The sequence below is a fragment of the Myotis lucifugus genome, unplaced genomic scaffold (genome assembly GCF_000147115.1).
Source record: "Myotis lucifugus unplaced genomic scaffold, Myoluc2.0 scaffold_449, whole genome shotgun sequence".
In the NCBI taxonomy this organism is placed as follows: domain Eukaryota; kingdom Metazoa; phylum Chordata; class Mammalia; order Chiroptera; family Vespertilionidae; genus Myotis; species Myotis lucifugus.
In genome coordinates, this window is record NW_005871497.1 from 205,465 (window position 1) to 221,258 (window position 15,794).

The 15,794-nt window shown below is 35.0% G+C and overlaps 1 non-coding gene across 1 annotated transcript; it reads left to right on the top strand.

Annotated features, from left to right (window-relative positions):
* The first annotated feature begins 12,943 nt into the window (after positions 1–12,943).
* Positions 12,944–13,077, top strand: LOC111823296. The gene has a single exon (XR_002826320.1). It is a non-coding gene; the product is annotated as a small nucleolar RNA SNORA48 (small nucleolar RNA).
* Positions 13,078–15,794: the final 2,717 nt, after the last annotated feature.

The window sequence follows — 15,794 nt, forward strand, 5'->3', positions numbered from 1 at the left end:
AGTGGGAGATCTGTGACAGGTGATCGATCACAGCACTATTTAAACCTTGTTCCTCCATGATATGGTAATTTTGTGGTTTAAATTACCTAAAATAAATTTTAATTCTAAGAAGTCCTGATGATTAGAAATTGTTTTTTTCTTCCAATGTTTGTACCACGTATTCCAAGGAATGCTTTCCCTCAGGTTGATTTAGAACATAACAGGAAATGAGGTTCTTATAATGTGTAGTGATTATCTATATTCCACATCTGCATAGCTTGCTTCTGCCAAATACTCATTGTGTGGTTCAGGATAAGTTTTGATATTTTTCCTAGAGGCACCTTAATGTCATTTCTAGTCCAAAAATCTTGAATAGATACCTAAAATGACATTTTGGATATGTTAATTGAAATGTTATTAATGTATTAAAAATATCCTCATCATATTCACTACTTATGATCTGCCAACACTTAAAAATATGGTTATCATATGCAAGTTTCTGTGATATGATGGGAAACCCAGCTCTCTTATTAATGAGCACTAACTTTCATAAGCATATATTTTCTTCTCTCAGTAATTCCTGAAATTGTAAAGTAATAATAGTCATATTTAATCCAATTTATAAGACTGTAAAGTGAATTGGTATCTATGCTTTTCAGAAGTCACAAAATAAAATGGCTATAGTGACCAGGCAGGTAAATTAGTGCCTAACAGAGATCCAGGTTTAAGAAAATAAGGTATCATGGGGTCTGTGGGTTTCCTGAGAAGGCATAGGTCTGAAGGGAAAGGTTAATATTCAGCTCCAGTTAATTTTGACATGTAACATACATGCCCCATTGTTGTCACATCTTCCAGTATTTTAGGATAAGCTGTCTTATTACTTATTCATAATATGTGTGAATATTGATTGTTAATTCATTAAAACTATTTTAAAAGGTTGTTTCTGCTGACAGAACTCAAGCACAGATGGTTTTTGCCCAAATGCTGCCAATTTGAGACTTCTGAAGAAAAATGCTAATTTCTAGGTGCATGCAAGTATTGGAAAATGAACCATTTTGAAAAAAAAACAAGTCCTCTGTTTAGCTGAAGCATTAATGTTTAAGTATCAAGATGTTAAAATTCCTAATGATTTTGGTAGCAAAATTTACCACACATGTGACTACATTCTTAACACTAAAGAAGATCAATTATAATGCACAAGGTACTTAAGAGTTTAAAGCTCTTTCTCCCATGGGATTATGTGTCATGGAACTGCTATTTTTTAATCTGTTTCTAATTTTTGTCTCCTTTGCTGCTGCCTAGCAACCATCTTGTTGTTTTAATGGAATTGTTTATTTAAATAACTTTTTCCTCCAAAAGGGAAGAAATCTGGCTTTCCATCACTTCATATCTGCCACTTAGATTGGCCTGCACTTGGTCTATATTTAGAAAACACTTTAATTTCCTTTAATAATCAGGACTTACCTTTAGAAGCAATAATTTCAGCTTTTACTGATGCTTTTCATGGTTAAGGGCATGGAAACCAGACAATCATGCTTGTCTGTTTCTGTGACTCTCCAGTAACTCTTCTGAGTTACTTCTCTATGAGTCAATTTGCTTCTCTCTCGTCCTCTAAGAATTTATCAAGAGTTTGTCTCTTTTTTCTGTTACTTGTTTCATTTGTACTTGCACCTTTGCTAAGCCTACAATATCCTAAGTTCTCCTTCATCCTACAGATACCATCTCATCATTCCGTGCCACCTACTAACTAGCCACATCACCCATTTTCTTCTTTCACTCACCACCAGACTCCTTGGACGACTTCATAGTTGAGGCTTCCTCCTAACCTCTTTAATCCATTGCCTCTGCATCAGTTTATCTTCCATTGATAGGTAATTGGTTAGGAGCTTCCTAATAGATTTTTCAGTGTCTTTATCTGTTATCTCTAAAGTGCATTTTCATAGCTTCTTCACAAATATTTTCTTCCTAAAATAGATTTTATTGAATCAAAACATTTCTAGGATTTCTTAAACTGTCCAGAGTAATTTTAAATATATTTAACATAGAATGCAAAGTCATTCAAAAATCTTACCAGGAGATATTTCTGATTCTCTTTCTAGATGTCTTATGCCTCATTCATAAGTCATTCCAGCACACCATGAAATGTCCCATGCTCCACTGACTGGAAATCCTTCCATCACATTCTTGCTTTGTAAATGTCCATGTATTTATGAATATCTAGTTAAAATTTGAACCATCTATGAAAAGATCTCCCAAATTTTTTATGTACTTAAACTTTTTATATATGCTGTGAATAAAATATTTGGACAGATGCTGAAGTTTAAAATGTAGTTATGATTCTTTACTTCATTCAGAGAATAATTCTTGAGTACCCAATATGTGCCAGGAATTACTATTGAGCATCTGGAAAAAAGCCATGAACAAAAGAGGAATCTCTGCTTTCATAGCATTTACATTATTACTGACTGAGAGTATGATAAATAATAAATTTTTGGTTTGTAATGAAGTATGCTATGGAGACATTTGAATTGCAGAAAGAGAATAGGACAGTAGGAATGGGGCATTCATTGTTTGATAAGATGGGCAGAAAATGCCTCCCTGAGCAAAAGAGTAAAAACTCGTAGGAAATAAGAAAGTAAAACTTGAAGATAGTTCAATGAACTTATCTGCAAAGGTCCTGGTATATGAGTGTGCTTGACAAGTCTGAGAAATATTGACTAGACTAGTGTGGTTGGAAAATAGTGAGTTTGATGGAACTGAGTTCAGAGAGGCAAATGCGACCACTGATGCAGGGTGTTATTGGGTATTGAAAGGACTTCAAGAGAACAATTACGCTGTTTGTTATTGTAAAAATATAACTTTAGGTTATCTGTTAAAAAACCAACTGAAGGGATTGAGAGAAAAATATGTCCAATTTGGAAGCATCTGTGGGGAGAATGATAAATTGTCACATTACAGATATACTTTGAAAGTTAAAAAAATATATAATTGAATAGATTATAAATGAAGTGGGAGAAAAAGATAAAGGTCATTAATTACTCCAGATTTTTTGCATAATCACCTGCAATAACATAGTTACCATTTACTGAGATGGAAAAGATTGAGAAAAGAGCTGGTTTTGGGGAAAACACCTTAGAAATTTATTTTTTTAAAGTTAAGTTTTAAGTGGGAATTACAAATCTAAGTTTGGCATAAACAGTGTACAATAATATTTAACGCCCTAATGGGATTGATGGAAATATTAAAGGACAGACTAAAGATAAAGCCCTTTTCAGTGTTTACTGTCATCACAGTTTCAGTCTTTCTTGATGCTATTGATGTACAGCTAAAATGAGAATAGAAAGAAAATGAATCTTTTACCATCAGTTAGATATAAAAGGCCTAGAGTAGAATACAAATAAACAGAGAGAAAGAAAGTCCTATAATATAGGAAGTCCTGTATTATTTCAATGGTGTGTGAAAATGCCTATTGTAATATACATATTTAATACCTTGCAATGATTATAGTTAATCAATACACTCACTTATATACAGAAATGTCTTATATTTAAGAAGCAGGTAGTGCAGAAAGAAAATAACATATGGGGGAGTTGTGCACAGTTGAGGGAATTGAGAGATTGGTCCTAAGCAACCAAATAAAAAGTCAACAGTCCTCTAAGAATGGAAACAAAATGTGAACATGGGTTCATAAGACCTAGAAATAATTCAAGAAATGTCAATTACCATTAAGAATATTAATAATCAATTAGTAAATATTGATTAATTGGAAATAATTTGTAAACTTTCATTAATTTCTGAGTCTGAGGGGAAGTGATCTGTAGTAGAAAAACATGAAGTTAATATGGAGAATGATTTATGAGAAATATGTCTATTTTTCTTCCTATAAAGAAAATTTAATTCAATACATATTCTTTATATGCTTTAAAAATATGTGAATGAAATCTTATACAAAATCAAAACATTCACAGTTATTCCTAATTTTAAAATCATGTTACTTTAATATACAGAAAAAGTACCTTTAAGCTAAAGAGCTATTGTCCCTTGTAATAGCTACATGCATGTGTAGTACAAGTACTATGTAATACCTCAAAGGCATACTCACTAATTTCAGAATCATGACTACCTCTGAGGAGCTATGGTTGGGAATGAAGTTGAGTAGGAAGAACAAAGCTTCAATTGAATTGCAAATACTTTTTATTTTCATTAAGGGCTTTAAAAACAATTAAGGTATTATTTATGGGTGGTGAAATCCACATATTTTAAATGTGTAAGCCGATCAGTTACCAGGGTCAAGGTATGTAACATTTTCATCACTCCAGAAAGTTTCTTCCTGCCCTTTCCCATTGATAACCCCTCTCAGAAACAATCACTCATCTGAATCAATCAATAATGAGATTTTCCTGTGTTAGAAAATTGTTTGCATGTGATCATAGAGCATATACTCTGTGGTGTACAGCTTTTTTCACAAAGCAAAATGTTTTTGAGATTTATCTGCATTGTTGAAATTATGGTTGAATAATGTATTGTGAAAATCTCCACATTTTTTTATCCATCTTCTATTGAAGGACACCTTGGCTATTTCTAGTTTGGGGTTATCATGAGTTAACATGCTGTATTATTTGTACAAGGATTTTAAAAACCATAAGACATATGTTTTTATTTCTCTTGGATAAGACAGGAATGGTATTGCTGGGTCATATGATAGATGCACAGTTAATATTTTCATAAACTGCTAAACAGTTTTCTAGGGTAGCGTTTGGGATCATTTGGCATTCCTGCTAACAATAGATGAGATTTCCTATTGTTCTATTTCCTATTCAACACTTAATTTTTAGTCATCTTGACTTTGGCCATTCTAGCATGTATATAGTAGTATCTCATGTTGCTTTTAAATTGCATTTTCCTGATGACTAAAGAAGTTGAGAGCACTAACCTCTACATCTTTTAGAATTAATTTCTTAAAACCCTCTGATGCTTTAATTATACTATTATTGGAAAAATTGTTTAGTGTAGTTATTATTCATCTATTTTATCAATTAGTAAAAAGAAACTTTTGAAGTCCTGGTATATTTATATTTAATACAAAAGTGTTATAAGATATCTAAGTCACATGTCATTGGGAAAAATTTACAAGAAATGAAACTTAGAAATAATTTCTTGCATTATACTATATTATTTATTAATTTAAATAATTACCATCTAAAACTACATGCTAGAATATAGTATCACAAATGTCATTAGAATCTTAAATTAAGCATATATCATACTTAATAATATAAGAAGCTCAGAGTTTCTTGATATTAACCCATTTATTTTCCAGATGAAATTGATAGATAAATGAGGATAAATGGAACTCAAAGTTGGAGTTTTAATGCATGTTGATTTTGAAGATGAAATAAATGCTAAGAGAAAGATATCTTTAGGCAATATAAGATTACATATTCTATTTTTCTCAGAGAAGGCTTACAAGGTAATAGGTTCCACTACAATAATATACTGTTGAAACAAAGTAGTAATATTTGAAAAATAGAGTATGAATAGTTCAAGTAGATAAATATGTCTCACCTTTCTAGATGAATTATTAGCTTTACAGGAAAGAGAGAGAAAGAGAGAGAGACTATCTTAATTTTATAACATGGTTAAAAATAAAATTACAACTGATCCTGTGCCACTATTATAATTAGAGAATTGATGCAGATCATTGGGTAATTTTTACACTAACCTACCCATTTCTATTTAAAGATGTAATGTAAAACTAGCAGTGAACATAGATTAAAATAAAGTTGTTTCCATGCCATATGAGGTGGCAAACTATTGTTTTATAATACCATATGGTTTTAAATTCATTTGTAATTTTAAACTTAGAGTAAAGCATATGTTAGTATTTGGAGTATTGCCACTAATTATGTATAACTTTCCTAGTAGATAGATACAAGGAATATCCAAGGTGGAAGTTCCTCTAATGTTACCAGAAGCGGAAAAGAGTTCCAAGGACGTCTTGTGATGATTCTAAGGACACAATTGGACTCATATCAGGAAACACTGACTTTCAGTCCAGTGATTTTTCATTTAACAGCACTCTGTCACTTTATTTCTTTAGTAAGTAATCTTCTACAATTTTGATTTTGAGTCAAGTACATCTCAGTGTGTGTGTATGAAAGTGTATTTTATTACCTCAAGGAAATTTTGTAAGCTAATTTAAAAAAATATCTGCATGAAATTATAGTTTAATAAACAATATATAGGTAAATAGAAACATAATTTAGAACACACATTTATTGGATACTGTTAATGTAACTAATGAGAATTTCTCATGTACTTATAAACATGGCAACCACCAGAACAAGAATAAAGATAATGAATAGAACTTGATTTTGAGTCCTGATAAAGTTATGATAAAGTAGTAACTTGTTAAATACTTTGTCAAATATGTACTGATTACCCAGGTCAGGGCACATACCCAGGTTTTGGGTTTGAACCCCGGTCAGGGCACATGCGGGAGGCAACTGATCTCTCTCTCTCTCTCTCTCTCTCTCTCTCTCTCTCTCTCTCCAATTGAAAAAACTTTTTTAAAGTACCGATCATTGTATGTGCTACAGCATTGTGGCACCAAGAAAAAATATTAAGATTAATGTTCCTAATTTCAAGGAACTTACTTTCTGATAATATCCCTACAAACCCCCTTGCACTTGTCTCTAGGTGGGCTAATCACTTATTTCTGTTGTATGTCTCAATTAGCAAGTTCAACTCTACCCATGGAATTTAATCCAGTCTTGGATCATGACCTTTTGACGTTTCTTGCTTTGTCTATTTCTGAGTTTCCTATAGTTCAGGCCTTAATCTGATGTATCAATTGACCTTTCATACTACCTCTGTATCATACTCATAACTCTAATTCAGCACTGAGGGAATATCTTTATAAATTTGTTTATCTTTCTAAAAATAAAGCTAAGGATATTTGAGTCAGTATCTAATTTGCAGTTTTCAAGTCTCTCATTTAGTGGGACTCGTGATAAACAATTGTAAAATCTATATATATAAAAGGCTAATATGCTAGCTGTCCCTCTGATTGTCTGACAGGTTGCTATGACGTGCACTGACCACCAGGGAGCAATGTTCAATGAAGGAGCTGCCGTGATGTGCACTGGCCATTTAAAAAAAAATGGCGCCCTAACTGGTTTGGCTCAGTGGATAGAATGTCGGCTTGTGGACTGAAGGGTCCTGGGTTCAATTCCAGTCAAGGGCATGTACCTTGGTTCCCACCCAGTGGGAAGTGTGTGGGAGGCAGATGATTGATGTGTCTCTCTCATCGATGTTTCTGACTCTCTATCCTTCTCCCTTCCTCTCAGTAAAAAAAAAATCAATAAAAAAAATGGCATCGTGGACCTGATGCCCACAAAGCAACACTCAGCTTCCCCCAAGTGGAACACAGGTCCCACCACCACCCTGGAGTGACACCCCACCAAATCGAAGCCAAAGCTGCCAAGACCTCATGGCGCAAAATGTGACCCACAGCCCAGCCCAGAAACGGTGGCTGTGGGCACCGGGTAATGACATCATGTAGCAATGCCCAGCTTCCTCTCCCTAGTGACTAGCCTCCTTGCAGTTTCTTCAGCCCAGGAACACTATTTGCTTTATAGCCAGGTGCAAACATTTCACACTTTGACCAAATGTCTGTAAAGCGTTTTCCCATGCCTCATCTCATTTGATCCAGAAGTCCTGGAGTAGTTAGATAGGAGACTCAGTAGAATCCTATTTTCTTTTCATTAGCCAGACAATGGAGATTTAGAAAGCTTAGAAACTTGACCTGACTGAAAAGGAGTAAGAACTGGTGGACCTTGAAAATGACTTCAGGTTTTCTCACTGCTCAGAATATAGTCAAACACTGCTGCAGTTAAATATTTCACCCTTTGTTTTCCCTGCGTGGTCTACAATAATAATCTGCTTTGTGTTGATATTTACTGCTATGTTGCTGACAATTACCATAAAGAGAAGTTGGGGTGCTTCACTGGGCTGGAAAAATCAGAAAGCAGGTCTAATTAAGCAAGTTTGTCTATACATAGAAAGCTCTCGCTGGCGCCAATTGCATGCGTGTGTTTTCATCTGTCATTGTCTATCATGAATTTGGTTGACACTTTTATTATAAAGTGCACCGGGCCACTAGAATAAAATAAATGAATAACAGAAAAGTGAATATTCCTATTCAGAAAATATAACTGCAACCCAGATCTTATTTATATAAATCATGTTATTATTTTTCTCACATAAGTTTGTTTAGGAAAGTTGCCTGATCCCTCTCCATTATCAGGAAAACCAAACTAAAGACAAGGATGAAGTTGTGGGACTAATGCCATTAAAAAGTAAAAATCACCCTGACAAATCAATTTCCAACTCACATTTATGTGCAGTGTAGCCTCAATAGTGGAGTGTTTTGTAGGAAGGGCTGGACATCTGGGTTGGAATCATGACATTTTATTTAAACTCTCTGTGCATTGCTTGTACCATCTATACATTGATTAATTGCACAGGTTTATGTAAGGATGAAACTAGGCAATATAAGAAAGGGTGGAGAACTGTGGTTGACAAATTTAAAGCACTCAGTAGATATCAGCTATTAGTATTGGATTTGCCATTGTATATTTTGTCATGTTGGCCTTTTATGCTTATACTAGAGGCCCGGTGCATGAAATTCATGCACAGGGGGTGTCTCTCAGCCCGGCCTGCACCCTTTCCAATCTGGGACCCCTCTCGCAATCTGGGACCACTGGCTCCTAACCACTCACCTGCCTGCCTGCCTGATCGCCCCTAACCACTCTGCCTGCCTGATGTCCCTAACTGCTCCCCTGCCTGCCTGATCACCCCTAACCACCTCTGCCTGCCTGCCTGATGCCCTCAACTGCTCCCCTGATGGCCTGATCCACCTAACTGCTCTCCCCTGCTGGCCTGATCACCCTAACTACTCTCTCCTGCCAGTCTGATCCCCCTAACTGCTCTCCCCTGCTGGCCTGATCACCCCTAACTGCCTCTGCCTTGGTCCCGCAACCATGGCTTTGTCTAGAAGACTTCTGGTCTAATTAGCATATTACCCTTTTATTAGTATAATTTTACTCATACATAAGGTTTGGACCAACAATTTAAATTAGGAGATATAGAGAGAAATTATAAAGATGAAAACAGAGCTCAGAGGAAGAAAGAGCAATTAGGCTATTGGCTAGGATTTAGGAAGCATTCACCAGCCAAGGAATGTTGATGGCTTCTACAAGCTAGACAAGGCAAGGAGATGAATTCTCCAGTAGAGCTTTCAGATGGAATGCAGCCCTGTGAAACTCAGTTTTGACTTCCAACTTCCAGCTGTAAAATAAGTAATTTGTGTTGCACTGAGCCACTAAGCTGGTGGTAATTTGTCATAGGAAACGCATACAGAAATCTATCTGAAAGAAGCACATAGACTTACTCATAGGGAGGAGCAAACCACTGACAAAGTTTAACATGTGCTCTTTTCTTTCTTCTTCTTTTTCTTTTGTTAATCCACACCTGAGGATATTTTTCTTTTTCCTTACAGAAACAGTTTTTAGTCTTTAATGAACTTGTAAACAAAAAATCTCCCATTTCAAAATAAAAACAAAATCCCAAGTCATACAGATGTTTACAGTGATTACATTTATCTAAGCAACATACATACATAAAAAAAATAAATTAGGAGATATAGACTGAGAATAGAGTCTCCCACAATTTCTCCTTAGAGAAACAAAACATTTTTACTTTTTTAATAATTGAATCTATATGAGAGAATGGATGCTAACTAAACACATTGCTGCAATCATTTCATAACATATGAAAGTCAAACCAATGTGCCATACATCTTAAACTTATACAGTAATGTGTGTCAATTGTACCTCTATAAAACTGATAAAAACAATGAGATATACAGAAAAAGTAAGAGATAAATTAAGGGAGATGAAACATTATAGGGAAGAAAACTTTAATATTGCAATGAAAATATTAGGAATGGGGGGGAGGTGGGGTTCATATAAGGAGAAACTTCATTATGGCTCAGAGTTGACTTGGGTCTCCATCCTGTTTCTAAATCTATTTTAGAGCAAATGTAATCTCAGCTGAAGTCTCAAAAGAGGAGGGACAATAACTATAAGTGGAAAAGTATAAAGAAAAGAATATTCATGAGTTTTTCCAGAGGAATTGCTACAAGAAAATTTGTCATAAAGTAGCTCAAATCATAAATAAAAGTCCTGAAAATATATGTCCTTCCTCAAGCAGAAATGATGCTTCTGAACTTCCTACCCAACCAATCAATGAAAGGAAAACATAAGAGTTGCCAATGTGGCCATCTGTGCTTGTGCAGATTTCTGCTCAGTGTCTATATATCTGACTGCATATGCCCTCATACACAGGATATTTTCTATAGTTTATTTTATAAGTATTTAAAAAAACCATATACATGCTAATTACACAGATAACTGATTTATGAATCAACATTCATGTAGCAAAATTTTAAATATTCTATAAGCCAAAATATGATTAATATAAAATTTAACTAGATTATTTAAATATGGTTTTCATTGTAGTCTTAACTGAAGATTCCATTTAAATTATTGCTCACTGTCCAAGCCTAAAGGCATTTACTGAAGCTTAAGTAGCAGCAGTTAATTAAAGGGGAAGAGATCAACCAAAGGACTTGTATGCATGCATATAACCATAACCAATGGACATAGACACCAGGGAGTTGAGGGCATGAACAGGAGTGGGGAGGAGGGAGGAATGAGGGATAAGGACACATATGCAATACCTTATTCAATAAAAACAGAATTTTAAAAAATATTAATAAAAGGAAAAGAAATGTTGATGCATTTTAATGAATAGACAAAGGATTCTGGTAATCTACAGAGGGTTTTCCTTAATTTTCCTCTGAGTTTTTGGCTTACAAATAATGTGAAGAGATGCAATGAGACTGAGGAAGAACATTAAAAAGGAACAGGTTGTATGATCCCTGAATCTCAAACAGGGTTGAGAATAAACCATGTTATCACAGCCAGAGTGGAAAAGGCTTGTCATTCACATGGTTTGTTAGAATGCATTACCAGTTGGTTAAATTTCACTTAAATAAAAGGGTAGTCTGCCCTGGATTGCATGCCTTTAATGTGCAAAATTGCTTACAAGTAACTTCATTTTGAGCAGAAAATAAGTCAATAATACATCAAATTTTTTTTTAAAAAAAGACCTAGCACCCTAAAAAGAGTGAAATATAAATGTATGCTATCTAATCAAAATTATCAGGCATGAAACAAAGAGGGAAAACAGAACTTACAATAGAGAGAATTATGAATCCATATAAACAGACTCAGAAGTGACAGAAATGATAGAATAGGCAAATAAGAATGTTAAAATCCTTACTATGACTATATTTTATATGTTTAATTAAAGGAGAGCATGGGCATGTTTGAAAAATACAGTGACTGAGATAAGTACACAAAATGTAATTAATAGCATGTTTAGAAAAAAATGATAAATGGATTGTGAAGATTACTAAAAAGAAAAGATTAGGAAACTTGAAAATACACCAATAAATCTATCCAATTTTAACATGGAAAAAGAAACTGAAAAAAAATCTACACAAACAGAACTAAGGAGCAGAGCTTCAGTGGAGTAATGTGGGTTCTAGTTTAATACATGTGAAATTGTACTGAACATAAGGAGAAGGTAGGACAATATTTGAGTAAATAAATGTCTAAAAAGTTTTCAATTGTTAAGAAAATTGTAAGCCATTGATTTAGAAGCTCAACAAATGATAAGTGCAAAAACATGAAAAAAAGAAATGAAACATTATAATCAAATTGTTTGCAGTCACACAAGAAAATAATAAAAAAACTACAATGGGTAAAAAGACCTGTCATGTACAGAGGGGCAAATATATAAAAGACAGAGGAGCAAAGATATGAAAGATATTTTGATTTTGTAAAATATGCAAGCTAGAATATAGTGACAAAACTATTTTAACCAGTAAAAGGAAAATATCTTGCATACACATTCTATAACAAATGAAAATATACTCTAGAACAGTGGTTCTCAACCTTTCTAATGCCGCGACCCTTTAATACAGTTTCTCATGTTGTTGGTGACCCCCAAACATAAAATTATTTTTGTTGCTACTTCATAACTGTAATTTTTCTACTGTTATGAATCGTAATGTAAATATCTGATATGCAGGATGTATTTTCATTGTTACAAATTGAACATAATTAAAGCATAGTGATTAATCACAAAAACAATATGTAATTATATATGTGTTTTCTGATGGTCTTAGGCGACCCCTGTGAAAGGGTCGTTCGACCCCCAAAGGGGTCTCGATCCACAGGTTGACAACCGCTGCTCTAGAATAACGCAAAATAACTTCTTCAGACTCACAAAGCAGAAAATATTGATTACCAGAAAACGTGTCTTACATAAATATTAAAGGATGTCCTTTAGGCAGAAGTAAAGAGATACCACTCAGAAATCTCTATATACACAAAGGTAGCACATTGAAAGTAGCAAATATGTGGGCAAATAGGAAGCATCATAATTATTTATCTCTTACAAGATTTTAAATGGATATAGTTTAAAATAAAAATAATAGTGTATGTATGGGTTTCAATGTATGAAAAATTAAAAATATATGACAACAAAAAACACCAAGGAAGGGAGAGGGAAACTTGAAAATTACTGTTGTAAGATGCTGGAGGCTAAGACCAATAAGTAGTGAGCATAATTATGCAGAAGTCCTTTAGAAGGCTAATTGACTTTGATATTCAGCAGGGCTGAAAATCAGCATAATATTGCTGTTGGCTGAATGGATGAAGGCAATCCCCTAACCTGATAATCCTTTTACTGTTTACCAAACTTTACCATTGATATGCCTGTTTGCTTTGCTAAAGGGCAAATGTGTATTCTAGTAAATAAAAGCAAAGGGAACCCCTGGCAGTGGACAAGGAGACACCTGTTTGGTGGTGTTGCTCTTATATTGGTCAAGGGCAAAGCAGTGCATCCTAGCTTGATGCCTGTGTGTGTTGGTGACCAGAGCTGTTTCATACCTGGGGCACATAAAAAAAATTAAGAATCATACTGAGAAGGCTTTCAATTAAAAGTGAAGTGATCTTCTCTAAATTGAATGAAGTTAGGGGTGTTGGTGGTGCAAGCCCTTGGAGCACCCATGAATACAAAGGGACCCTCCCATGATAGTCCACTCCACTTAGAAGAGCAGGGTTGTAGTAGCAGAAATCCGTTTCTCTCTCACTAGTCACTGTGTCCTCATGTGGGTGAATGAATTTTGGAAAAGCTATTATATAATTATCCAGTGACTGGCACATACTGTAGTAAGTACTATGTAAGTGTTTGTTACATAAACTGTATGTTTTCTTCTTGAAAAACCAATAATACAGTTACAGATTTACTGACAGTATGTTTCATAGCAACAGTGGCAAAAGTAGACCTTATAACTTCTTGTGGAATAATCTACCCTCCCCACACCTCCACCACAATATATTGCCAGTGTTCTTAGTTAAATATTATATGTTCATTAATCACAATCTACTTAAAATAAATAAAATAAAAGCAAAGAGGACTGAGAAGTCAGGGAGCTTCTCCACTAGAGAGAAGCTTCCGATTGGCTCCCCCAGGCCTTCTAAATTCATATTTCCTGTCTAGTGTATCCGTTTGTGAGCAGCCCCTTCTCCAGACCTTGAACGCTAGCTGCAAATGGATGCAGCACTCACAGTAAGATTCCCTCTAGGATGGTTACTACTACTAAAAAAAAAAGTGAAAAAGAAAAAAAGAAATAATAAAAAAAGACAAGACATGCAAAAAAGCAAACAAAAGATAAACATTAATGAGGCTGTGCAGAGAAGTGAACGCTGGTGCACCGGGAGAAAGCAAATTGGTACAGCTATGATGGAGAACATTATGGAGGTTTCTCAATAAATAAAAAATAGAAGTGCCACTGATGCAATAATTTAACTTCTGTGTATTTACCCAAAGGAATTAAAATCAAAGTGATACCCGCACTGCCATGTTTCCCGCAATATTATTCACACTAATCAAGATGTAGCAACAATTTAAATGCGCATTACTAGATGAAAGGATCAAGAAAATGTGACACATGCATAAAATAAAATATTCACCTGCAAACAGAAGGAAATCTGCTGTTCGGAACAACATGGATGGTGGCCATGAGAATATTATGCTAATTGAAATAAGCCAAACATAGAAAGAAAAATGTAATACTCACTGTGGTCACAAATAGTGACACGAGGTGCTAATCTATAATAATAAAAGTGTAATATGCTAATTAGACCAAATGTCCTTCCAGACGACCTTCCGGACGATGGGGCTGCAGGGGAAGTCCAGGTCCCAGGTGCCTACTGGCAGCCAGAGGGAAGCCCGGGTCTCAGGTGCCAGAGGGAAACCAATGCCAGCAGGTGGGGGAAGGAAGGCCTACTCTTGCACGAATTTTGTGCATCAGGCCTCTAGTCAAATATAATATTTTTATCAACTATAGCTATATATTAATACTAGAGGCAGAGTCTATTGAGGGCAGAGGAGAAAAAAAACGTAAATGATTATTGTGATAAATGCAGGACAAAGTTAATCGAAACTGGAAGAAGGCACAACACAGAGTTCCATTTTGGATTTGTTAAATTTCAGCCGCCTTTACAGGCCAAAGTGTGTGAACTGGAAGGTCAAAAGGCAATTCAGGAGAGAGCACACAGGACATGTAACTGGGCACTCTACCAACTTCACTCTCACATTCTTGCCTCAGCATCAGAGCCTTGGGACTCTGCGCTGTTCCCTTCCAATATCTGTTGTTCCAAAGTTCTCTCTCTGCTCTGGGAGCCCTCGTGGAATGGAGATTGGCCTTTAGTTTTGACTGATTTTTTTGTCAGGAAGAGAAGCCCTGTTTTCATGACTTTTGTTGACTAAAACTTTCAATCTCATAAAAGTTGTAATACACTGTAATGTGTAGATTTTAGCTGCCAATATTTACAACCATTGCATAGCTGAGATTTTCTTTCCAGCCATCTGCTAAAAGCGAATTAGCTTTCCTTTCAAATATGATTAAAGACAATATTTTGCTTAGTACTCTAGTGGTTTTATGTAAACTGCATAGACTAGACTTCCTTTTAATACAGAATATTTCACAGTTACAATGAGATTGTCTAGATGATTTCATAGCCTTTTGAATTGCTATTTGGCTCTATTGTGGCCTGCTTTCTTCCATAATCATTGTCCCAGAAGATTATAAATCAACATTATATGTTTTTTATTTATAAATATTGAGAGACTGAAAAATAATGTGTGTTGGCATATAATAGTTGCAAAAACTGTTAACGAGAATCAAAAACATTTGGAGTGCCATGCATTCAATTGTGTCCTTCCCCAAAGATACGTTGAAGTTTTAACTCCCCAGACCTCAGAAATTGAACTTCCTTGGAAATATGGGGAATTGCAGATGTAATTAGTTAAGACAAGGTTATCCAGGGACAACGTGTGTGTCAGGTTCATATGACTATTGTCTTTATAAGAAGATACAAAGAGGGAGAAGACGGCTTTGTGACAACAGAGACAGGGATTGCTGTGATGCATTTACAAACCAAGAAATGTCAGGATTGCCAGTAAATGTCAGGAACTAGGAAGAGTCAAGGATGAATTGTACTCTAGAGCTGTCACAAAGAGCAAGGCTCTGCTCTTATTTCTTAGCCACCAGTTACTAGGATAGTACTTTGTTTTTGCAGGGCTAGGAAATAAATACAATGGGATATCCGACA